Below are 11050 nucleotides of genomic sequence, written 5' to 3'. Positions count from 1 at the left end.
GTTGGAAACAGCGCGCGTGGGCTCATCTTGCTGACCCCGTGGACCTTGAGCACTGCCCGGTTTGCGCCTGTCCTGCCCCAGCAGCGACAAGCAGGACTGCCTGGGCCTGCAGAGGGCACAGCAGGGCAGCATGTCGGGTGCCCGCAGGCCTTCCCCAGCAGGGCTCTGTGGGGAGGGCCCTGCCTGCACTGCTGCCTCAGGCCCTCAACCTGGGGCTGCTGGGGCTCAGAAGTGTCCCCTGTGTGGAAGGCTTGTTCCCCAGCCAGTGGTGCTCTTGGGAGGTCGGGAGCATCCTCTACAGGGCTGTTGGGACCCCATCCCTTCTGTGTGCTTTCAGCTCCCACCATGACACTCTGCCTCACCATAGGCCCAAGCAAGGCGGCTAACCAGTCAAGGATGGGAACTTTCACAACCCAAACAAACCTTTGCTCTTTTTAAGTTGATAACCTCAGGTGTTTTGTTTCTAGAAGAAAAAGCTGTCTGGCAGCAGTGCGGCCTGTGACCTGCCAGTCAGTGGTGTCCAGAGCATGCAGGGAGGAAGGGGCCTCAGGTGGGGAAGGACCGACTTTGTGTGTTGCTTTGAAGAAGAAGAGTCCTACCAACCCCAGGGTCAGGTCCTCATCTGAGAATGAAGAAAGTCTCAGAAGAAAGGCAGCTGTGGGGTGGAGAGGCTGTGGCCTCCTGCAGCCCCACTGGGATGCCCCCCTCCCCACACGCCCTGCACCTGCCCTGCTCAACATAGAGACAGAGGACAGATCCTCCACTGTGTCCCTCCAGGAGGGAGGCTCGGGTCCCCAGGGGTCCCCCAGCCCCCTGGCTTCCTGGTGCCCTCCTGCTGCTCTCCTCATCCATGTGAGATGGTGGGAAGGGGTGACCCTTCCTGCTGTGTCCTCCTTCCCCTGCCTTGACCTGACAGAACCACTGGCCACACCTCCACGCACAGGCCGACTTGTCACTCTGATTTCTTCCAGGTCTGTCCACCCGTCCCACTTGCCACACTGGCTCTCTCCTCTCCATCTCCCTGCGCAGGCTGCCTGGTCCAAGTGGGTAGGGAGCCTGAATGGGGGCAGAGGTGGCCAGTAAGCTGACACAGCTGTCTCCCTGGGAGCTAAGAGGACTGTCCAGAGACAACTAGTGGTCTTGGCCAGCAGGGAAGCAGCTGGGGAGACCCTCTGGGGCTTCTAGGGTGGGCAGAGCATGGAGAGGGCACAGTGATAGTGGGAAGGAGCAAGAGGCAGGGAGTGGGCCAGGATGTGGCTGAGTCCCTGGGGGACCAAATGGCCACTGGATCTCCAGTGGAAGGATGGAGCCTGCAGTCAGGAGACAACCAGGACCCCCCCAAGGGTGGCACAGATGAGGGAGGTTGTTGGAAAAGGCAGGTCTGCACTGGAGGTGCCTGGGGGTTCAGATGTGTGTGACGGCTGGCAGCTGTCTGCAGCTGGTGGGAGGCCAGGGGAGCTAGAAGGAAGCTCCTGGCCCTGGGGTACCTCAAGAGGTCGGGATATGGCGGGGGGCGGGCACCTGTGCACAACAGCATGTGGAGGTCTAGCAAGCCCAGCTTCCTGCCAGGTCCCCCAGGTGGGGTGGCATGTGAAGCCAGGCCAGATCTCAGTGGCATAGCCCCAGAACTGCAGCCTTCTGTCCCCTGAAATCCAGAAGGTCCTCTAGGTGGCACTGTGTTCCGGCTCAGCAGCCCAGGGCAGTGTAGGGTACAGGGCATGTCTCTCTCCTGTGGGTGGTGCCATAGGTGTCCTGAAAGGCCTGGGGATGGGTAGTTGCTGGGACACTGGCCACCGAGGGGCTCCCGCACCTGTCTCAGGGCGGAGGGAAGAGGTGAGGTGGGCAAAGGTCAGCTGTCCTTGCCCCTGGGGACGCGCCCCAGACCCCCCCCCCATCTGCCCCCAAGCTGGCACTGCTGAGTGACCAGCTCCTCCTCTCCTGCTGAGGCTGGAACGACACCAAAGCCTCAGCTTTCTCACCTGTGAACAGGGGGGTTGTTCCCAGCAGAAGGAGCTGGGGCCACAGGGGGTGACCCGGCCCGAAACGGGAGCAGGGAGTTGGGCAAGGGTGCGAATCGGGCACAAAGGGGTGGACGGGGCTGGGCGGGGCGAGGGGCGCAGCGGGCTCCACGCGGAAGTGCGGGGACGTGGACCCGGCGGGCTTGCTCCTGGGCGCCCCTACCGGCCTCCAGGGGCTGCCCCGGGGCTGGCGCGCGCCTCCCGCCCGCAGACTCCCGACCTCGCCCGGGCCGCAAGGCGCGCGGCCGGGAGGCGGCGCTGAGGGACTGTTCAGGCCGGGCCACCGCCTGGACAGCTGCTTCCTGAAGCCCTGTGACCGCGACAGGCCCGCTCCCCCGTCCCTCACCCCACCGCGGTCCCCAAGCGTGGGCGCAGCGGGAGCCTGGCAAGTTCTCTCTTGGGCCAGCATCAACATTGCACGGATGGGAAAGGAGCCCTCCTCCGGTGACCTGGGTTCTGCCCAGTGCTTTCTCACCTGACCCAGAGTTCTGCCACAGCTGGTCCTAAGGTACCCACCTGCCATCCCTCTCCTCTGCAGATGGCCTCTCTCCAGGTCAGCAGGGAGTTTAGCTATGAACCAGGGAGTCAGGGGTTCTGCCAGTCTCTCGGTGGGAGCTGAGGCTGGGGTCGGCAGGCAACACAGCACACTCTGGGGCCTCTGCCCAGGTCCTGAAGGACACACACCCAGGTCCGGCACACAGCCAGGCTTCATCCCAGCAGAACTGGCCTTCCTTGGCCTTTGGCCTGTGGGGCTGGAAGCTTCTGGAAGTGCCCTGCCACCACTCCCCCACACTAACTCCTGTAGAGTGTGTCTTGATGCAGGGGTTCTGGAGACTGAGGTCTCTGTGAGCCCCACATTCTCAGCAGGCAGTCACTATGTCCCCAGGAGCTTGGAACAATGTCTGGAGACACTGGTTCCTATGACTGGGTGAGGGAGGGAGTCAGTGGGGCCAGGGATGTGCTCACCACCTTCACGTGCACAGGACAGTGCAGAATGACCAGGGTGCCCGCTACGGCAGGGAGATGCTGATGGAAGCCTTTGGGTGGCCAGCTGGACCCCAGCCCAGGTGGATGGAAAGAAGGGGCATGCTGGGAACACAGACCTGCTCTGTGGGGACAGTCACACCTCTCCTGCAGTGACCAGTACCTTCTCACCCTGAGACACCCTCACTGTCCAGTGGGTGCATGGCCTCTGTCCTCTCACAGCATGGTCGTGTGGTCACTGTGCCAGCACAGAGACTGATGGCTGGCTGGCTGTGTCACCTGCTAGGCTATTATCTCTACCTGGTTATCCAAAGCCTCCTGCATGGTGGTGTATTCTGGTGGGTGTTAAAAGGAATTTAAATTGTCCATATCTAGCCAGACACAGTGGCCACACCTGTAATCCCAGCAACTGAAATCTGAAGCAGGAGGATTGCAAGTTCGAGGTCAGCCTCAGCAACTTAGTGAGGTCCTGTCACTAAATAAAAAATAAAAAGGGCCAGGTGCAGTGGCACATATCTATAATCCCAGGGGCTTGGGAGGCTGAGGCAGGAGGATCACGAGTTCAAAGCCAGCCTCAGTAGCTTAGCAAGGCCCTAAGCAACTCAGCAAGACCCCATCTCCAAGTAAAATATAAAAAGGGGGCTGGAGTGTGGCTCAGTGGTTAGATAAGTACCTCTGAGTTCAGTCCCTAGTATCAAAAACAAAAAGTCCACATCTGTGTGTTAGGCCATCTGCATAGCTCTCCCCAACCCCCTCATCCTGACAGCTCCATCTTTCTCTGACCAGTCCCCTGAACAGCCAGACAGGCCACTTATCCACTATTCTACTTGGCAGATGGCCACTACCCGCATGCTGGTCCTGACTCTCCCTAAGTCAGCTGGCCATAGGAACCCCTGTCCGGCCACTGCCTGAGCCCAGGGCCAAGCAGAGGTGCAGGGGTACTGGTGCCAGGTCCATGCAGGCTGCACCACTGCGCACTGTGTTCTGCGCTCCCAGGCGCACCCTCTCCGCCCGTAATGACCATCCCTGGACCATCCAAACTTACAGAGGGCAGATCCAAAAGAGCTGGTGCCATGGTCAGTCCAAGCACACTGTCACGAGTGTCCTATGGCCAGGCATTGCCTCTCCTCCAGGGTCAGCCTTGCTCTGCATCTGGGCTGTCTGCAGGGCCTTCCACAGTCACTTGGCCATAAACCTAGTTGCTGAGGCTGGTTTTGAACCCAGGTTGACCCATTGGAGTGTCCGTCTATAGGGTCAGGTCACTGGGGACACTTGTGTGCAGGCTGCTCCTGTTTGGGTGCCCCAGTCAGAGTTGCCCTTTGGTGTCCCCAGTGTTGGGCTGCATCAGCCCCAAGTGTGGAGCTCCTGCTTCATGGCCACTGCTGCCTTCGCATGCTGTGCATTCTTTGTAGTGAAGGTCGCAGGGTGCAGCCATGTTGACCCTGCTCAGAGGGGATCCTCATTCCAGTGCATGTGTCCCACAAGTACCCAGGGTGCTGGCCACTTCTCTGGCATCTGGTGTCATTAGCGGGGACACTGGCACAGAGGCCTGTGTGATGTTCCAGGATATCCCGCAGTGCAGGGCTCCAGACTGTTGGGAGGGTGAGAATCACCACGGCCCTGGGGAAGGGCCACGTGTGCACTCCGTGTGCCATGAGCCTGCAGACCCTCCTGCTGGGTGGGGGCCACACCACAGCTCTGGAGCCAGGGAAACTCGCTCTCCTGAAGACCCAGGTCTGGTGCTATTTGGGTTGTTCTTGCAGTGCCCTCCCTCTGGGCCCACCCACATGCCCCTGTAGGGGCCAGACATCTACAAAGATGCCAGGGACCACCACCCTAGCATCTTTGGGGTCTTAAAATAACTTCCAGGATGTCACACTTGTGGTTTACTCTTTGTCGAGGACAGTTGCAGAGGTCTGCACTAGACTTTTCTGCTACTATGGTTAGGTATATCTGTCCCTCTCTGTTCTAGGACTGGAGAAATGACCCCTGGTGGCTGTGCGCACTCTATTGGTGGTATGACCTGGCTGCCATAATGTCCACCCTCTGGACACCTCCCTGTCCTGTGGGAATCCCCCATCCTTATGGCCAGGACAGCAGTGACAGGTAGGTGTGGAGGAGATCATTGTGGAGTGACTGGGGGAGCACAGGGGCCTGTGGCACTGTCCACACTCCAAGAGTTGTTTAACCCACAGGGGTGTCAGGCTGCTGGCCATGCTCCAGTAGATCCCAGGGGTTGAAAATGAGCATCACTGGCTGGGGGGCAGTAGGCTGGAAGAAGCAGGGTCTGGTTCCTGGGGACAGTGTCTGCATGTGATTGGGTTCAGCCTGGGTCCTCTGCGGGGACTGCAAGCCCCTCAGGACACACTCCCTCTGTGCCTGGCTCAGCGGGCTCTCAAAACGCCCACTGGGGCTGGCTCTGCACCAGGAGGGACTGCGGCCAGCTGGAGCAGAAAGACCTCCTAAAGACCTGCCTCCGATCCCCAGGGTCTTCGGAGAGATGTTTTAGTATCCCACCAGCTGTCAAGGACCCGGTCCTTTGGCACCCATTGCCTGCAGCCGGGCATCTTGTGCGGGGGGCACCCCGGGCTGCGCCCCCCCAGGCCCTCCGCCGCTGGAGGGAAGGATGGCCTCCGGCCTCTGCGCACTTTCAGCCGGGGCGCGCGGATCCCACAGCGGTGGGACGACAGAGGGGCGACCCCTGAGAGTCCCTTCCCGCTGGTCGGCGCCCTGGAGACCCCATGGCAAGGAGGCGGCGGTCCCCACTCCGCCGGGCGACCCAAGTCTGCGCCGCGCGCCACCGAAGGGCCACCGCCCTGCGCCGCAAGTCCGGGCGGGGGCGCGGCAGGCGGGAAGCGGGGCGCGGCGCTGGCGGGAAGGGGCGGCGCCGGAAGCGCCCGCGGCTTCCCCAGGGCCCGAGGAACGAGGGGGGCGCCGGCTGCGGGCCGTGCGCAGCTCCGGGGGCTCGCCCCGCCCCTGCGCCTCTCCCCCGCCCAGCGGCTCCGGGAACCCCTCTTGGGAGCCAATAACAACGCGGCGGTGGTGACGGTGGCGGCGACACCGGAGCTTTCGGGGCTGAGGATTCTTGGAAAGCAGTTGGCGACAGGTGACCCGGGGCCGGCGTTCTCGGGAGTCCCGCGGACGCTGACCCCAGAATGGCACCAAGTCTAGGTTCCGGAGCCCTGAGGAAGCCAGGGGTCTGCAGAGCACGTCGCAGAGCTGCAGCGGTCCCGCCCGTCCAGCGCGCCACGCGGGCCCTGGACATCGCCCCCGCCAGCGGGCGCACGTCTTTGTTGTGCGTCGTCTGCAGCCCGACTGGGCCCAAGGAAACAGGGGCGCCCACCCCTCCCCTTGAGGCTGGGACGCTCGCCAGGGCTGAGGCACATCCCTTCTTCAGGCTGCGCCCACTGTGGGTTCCGGGTCTGACCTTTTCAGCTGAATCACTTTTGCAGATTCAAAAAGTCAGCGTAAGAGCAGGGGCTGTGAGGCCCACCCCCCCACACCACCCCCGCCTGGGGCGGCCCCGCTCCTCCGGTCGCTCGGGGCCCAGCTGACTCCTCCCACATCACTTGTCACTGCTGACACTTGGTTAACCTGCCGAAGGTGGGGCAGGTGGCGGCAGGGTCAGTTTGGAGGGCCTGGAGGGCAGGAGCTCAGCCGCCACAGCACAGCACAGCACCGCCCCTCCCTACCCCACGTGCTATCTGTGAGAGCCAGGCCCAGTTTTCAGCAGCCTGCTGCACCCTGGGTCCCCCGCTACCCCCTGTCCCGGGCCTCACTATTAGCACCCTCTTAGGGTTCAGTGTAGCTGGAGAGTTAGCTCTCTAGCTGCTGCCCCAGGTGAGCCTGGACCCCTGGCCCAGCTGCTGCCCAGACAACAGTGGCCCTTGTCTGACCGCCTGGGTGGGAGCTGGTACCAGCCCCGGGTGTCTCCTGCCCAGCCCCCACCCCACCAGGGGCAGCAGGCTGGCCACATTGTCCATTCACCCTCCGCCCTCACTATTAATAGCTCTCTGGGAGAAGCATTTGCTATAAATAGCCCCCAGCCCCTCACATGGGCTCATCAGACCCTGTGCCTGGGTGCACACAATCACCCGCACACACTGCGTACTGCACACTGCGCACTCCGAGTAGCATGCTGGGCACCCTGCCCGTTCCTGCCTCTTTAGGGCAAAGTGCATGGAGGGGCCCCACCCCACCTGCCCTCCAGACAGAGGCATGGCCATCCTTGTGCCCCTCACCACCTGGGGTGGGAGGCTGACCCAGCCCTACCTCAGCTGGCCGGGCTTGCTTCACAGCCCAGCCCACTCCTGTGGGTCACTCAGGAGCCTGGCCCTGCAGGCTCTCCCTCACTCTTGAACTCTTTGTGAGGCAGACACTGCAGCCCACCTGGCAGAGCACCCCAATGGCCGAAGCCAGCCTGGAGGAAGGCCTTTGGACCCCTGCCCACTCCCAGGGGTACAGCCACTACATGGACCCAGGCCTGGCTCTCTGCTCTGGATACTGCCAAGTCAGGCATGAGGATCGCAAGGTCCTATCAAGCCCCATGGAGACACAGGCTCAGCACGGCCTTCACCCACTGACTCCCACTCAGGGACCCCAAGGCTGGCTCAGCCTCCCACCTGCCCTATGGGCCAGGTGTCACTGAGCTCCCGTCCCATGCTCTGACCCCAAGGCCTCAGCAAGCAGGCAAGCTGTGGTCCTCCTGCGACAGGGTGGCTGCCTGGCCCAGGATAGCCTTCCCTGCTCAGACGGCCTGGCCCCTGTGGTTGGCAACAGGATGGGGAATTGGGGGCTGCTGTTATTGTGTAGAGAGGGAAAAGGGAAAACAACCCTGTTTACGGAAAAGGCGCGTCCGGTGCCGCTGGCCAGTGGCCTTCCTGGTGGGACAGAGGTCCTTTGTTGGGAAAACAGGAAGCGAGGGTTTCCATGACCTTCTAGCCACCCGCCGGCCGCCTGCCCCAGCTTCCGATGATTCTCAGCAGCCTCTGCCAGCCATCAGCTGCTGCTCTGTCCATCCACTTTTTGTCCATTCCTCTGAATGGTGCCCAGGCGACCAGCTTTGGGACAGATCAGCCTGTCAAAGTTCATGGGCAGGGGTAGGTCTCCTGGAGAGCATCTCCTGCCAGTGGTGCTCCCAGTCACACAGGAAGGAACACCTTCAGTGCTCCAGGTGCCTGGGTGCAGGGGAGCTGAGCCCCGGGCTTGTGGCTGCCTGAGTGCAGCTGCCCGAGGCCAGCCTAGACGAGCCCAGGAGCGTGAGTGTGAGCGGTCTCTGTCAGGTCCTGATGGCGTGATGCCCCCAGGGTGTCCAGGAGCTAACCCAAGGAGCAAGGGCCTGGGCACAGCTGTGTGCCAGGGACAGCTGGCCAGGCCTTGGGAGGGGCCGAAACACCCAGAGGCCCCCAAGATGCATACCTTCTCCCCACCTGGTATGATCCTGGGGTCAGAGTTCACTGTGTCCCTGCTGCCCAGGCCAGAATCCACCCATGGCCTAGACTCTGCTCTGTTCACTAGTGGTTCCTTCCTGATGTGGGTGGCTGGGCACACCTGTGTTCACATATGCACCAACACCACACACGCCACAGTTGTGCTCAGTGTCCTCACGTGCACACGCATGGGACACACATGCTCACACACCCACACCATACCACACTCAGGCAGGCACCTCTCCAATCCTCTGCAGTGCGCAGACCCAAGGCTCCCCAGAGGTTCACTGGACAGGGAGTGAATGAATGAACCACCGTCCACCCAGCCCTCCAGCTCCTCCCTGCACCTCCACCTGGCGGAGGATGGATGTGTGTGTGAAATGTGTGTGCGAGCTGCTCTCCGCAGCGCTGGGCCCCACGCAGACACCCTCCCAGGCAACAGAGGCTGCCTGTGGGAGGGGATAAGGCCCAACAGGCAGAGCATGTGACTCTGGAGCTGCAGGCAGCACCGAGGTGTCTGGGTGGCTGAGGCCACCGCCCTCCCTTCTGGAGACACAAAGCCGCAGCTGTCCCCCGCCACAGTGGGCCCGTGCAGGGCAGTGTTGTAAGGGCAGCTGGGTCCAGGCTGAGGCCCCAGAGAGGAGGTTAGGTCAGGGCCCAATGGACTCGCCCACTGTGGTGAGGTCACCTGACAGAGTGGGCAGTGTGAGGACCCCTAGTGCCCACCACAGCCTCCAGGCCGAGAGTTGGCCTCCGTATCCAGATCCCTGTGTCAGGCGTCCTGTCATCCCACATAGAAGAAAGCTTCAGTCCCTGGACCTGCAGGCTGTGGGATGCAGCCCAGAGAGAGGAGCCTGCAGCCATGGGGGAGCAGCCTGGGGTCACCACAGGGCTCTGGCCGGGTGCCTGTGCCTCAGCTGCTATGGGATGAGGGGGCTCCCCAGGCCCACTCACGCAGCACCTAGGACGCATATACCCTTCAGATGAAAGGACAACCCAGCCAGCACCCTGACTCTCAGCAGGTGGCACCTTGAGGCACAGAGAGGTAGCCGAACCACAGCCGGGTCTGCCCCAGACACCAGGAGCTAATCAGCAGGCCCTATGAGAACAGGTCATCTGCAGCTGAAGGAGAGCTGGGCACTGGCTCGAGCCCTGGCAGGGACAGGGAGGGGAGGGGAGGGTTATGGACCCAGAACGGGGCGCTGGCCCTTCACTTTGGTCAATGATGGGTGGCAGGAGGGCTAGGGAGGGAGGTAAATGAGGACTGGAACAGAGGGACACTTGGAGGACGTCCTCAGGAGGGCAGGGGAAGAAACCGTGAGCCTGGGCCAGTGGCATCTGCTACAGAGAAGCAGAGGAAAGTCCCACCAGTGAGACCTGGGTTACAGGAGGGGTCCAGACAGGGGGTCTTGAGCCCAGCAAGAGAGGGGACAGGGAAGGAGGGGGCTGGGCACTCTGGGCCAGCCCAGTGGAGGGCAGCCATGGCGCCACGCTGTGAGGATGGGCCTGGACTCCACGCGGAGGTGCAGAGAGGCTGTCCCCAGAAGAGGTGGTCTATGAGATGCTGTGGGGGGCTGGTGACCCACAGAGGGAGCCTGTAGGGGCACCGAGCAGGTGTGGCAGCCCGGTGTGGGTCAGGGAGCAGAAGAGCAGGTAGTTTCCCCAGCCCTGTGGTGGGGAGGCCACGGGGTCAGGTGTCTGTGATCGGAGCTGGTTGGGGGACAGGAAAGAGTGTCAGGGGAGTGAACCTGGGGACTGCCATGAGAGGCCACCAGGAGGCTGCCATCAGAAAACAGGCAGCAGCAAGTGACCACAGGGATTTGGAGAAACTGGGCCTTCGTGCCTTGGTGGTGGGAATGGAACCCAGGCAGATCCAGGCTCAGAATGCCAACCGCGGAGCCCCAGGCCTCAGACTGTGTGAAGTTCTGAAGACCAGGGAGTCCACGCAGACGGGCTGCTCCTGCTGGGGGCTCTGGCTGAACCATCTCTGGGTGGAGAGGGGGGAAGATGGGAGAGGGGGACGGACAGACAAGTTGTCTGGTGACTGCGCCAATCTGAGCTCCTGTGACTGACACCTCCCTCTCGGCCCCTCCTCCCAATACCACCAACTGGAATCAAGCCCTGGGAGACCCATTCAGACCGTCGCACCACGTTCCTAGACAGGGAGTTAATGGCTGTCCCAGCAGCTGGGGAGGGGACAGGGTTTCAGCTGGGGGGGGATGATAGGCCCTGGAAATGATGGGGTGGCCGCACAGTGCTGGGGCCGGGCCCAATGCCACTGGACTGTACACTTCAAAGTGGTCACATGGAAAAATCTGTGTTTTCCTGCCGAGTACCGTGGCACACGCCTGTCATCCCAGCAGCTCGGGAGGCTGAGGCAGGAGGATTGCGAGTTCAAGGCCACCTCAGCAATTTAGCAAGGCCACGAGCAACTCAGCGAGACCCTGTCTCTAAATAAAATACAAAAGGGGCTGGGGATGTGGCTCAAGCGTTGGCGCGCTCACCTGGCAGGCGTGCGGCCCGGGTTCGATCCTCAGCACCCCATACCAACAAAGATGTTGTGTCTGCCAATAACTGAAAAAAAAATAAATACTAAATAAAATACAAAAAAAAAAAAAA

The 11050-nt window shown here is 61.8% G+C and overlaps 1 long non-coding RNA gene across 1 annotated transcript; it reads left to right on the top strand.

The window, feature by feature from the left end:
- Nucleotides 1–2310: 2310 nt before the first annotated feature.
- Nucleotides 2311–5566, top strand: LOC139705130 (uncharacterized). The gene is made up of 3 exons (XR_011706965.1): nucleotides 2311–2526; nucleotides 4975–5108; nucleotides 5490–5566. It is a non-coding gene; the product is annotated as an uncharacterized lncRNA (long non-coding RNA).
- The last annotated feature ends 5484 nt before the right edge of the window (nucleotides 5567–11050 follow it).

This window comes from Marmota flaviventris, chromosome 3 (genome assembly GCF_047511675.1).
Source record: "Marmota flaviventris isolate mMarFla1 chromosome 3, mMarFla1.hap1, whole genome shotgun sequence".
Taxonomy (NCBI): Eukaryota; Metazoa; Chordata; class Mammalia; order Rodentia; family Sciuridae; genus Marmota; species Marmota flaviventris.
This window is presented reverse-complemented; position numbering and strand designations above follow the sequence as displayed.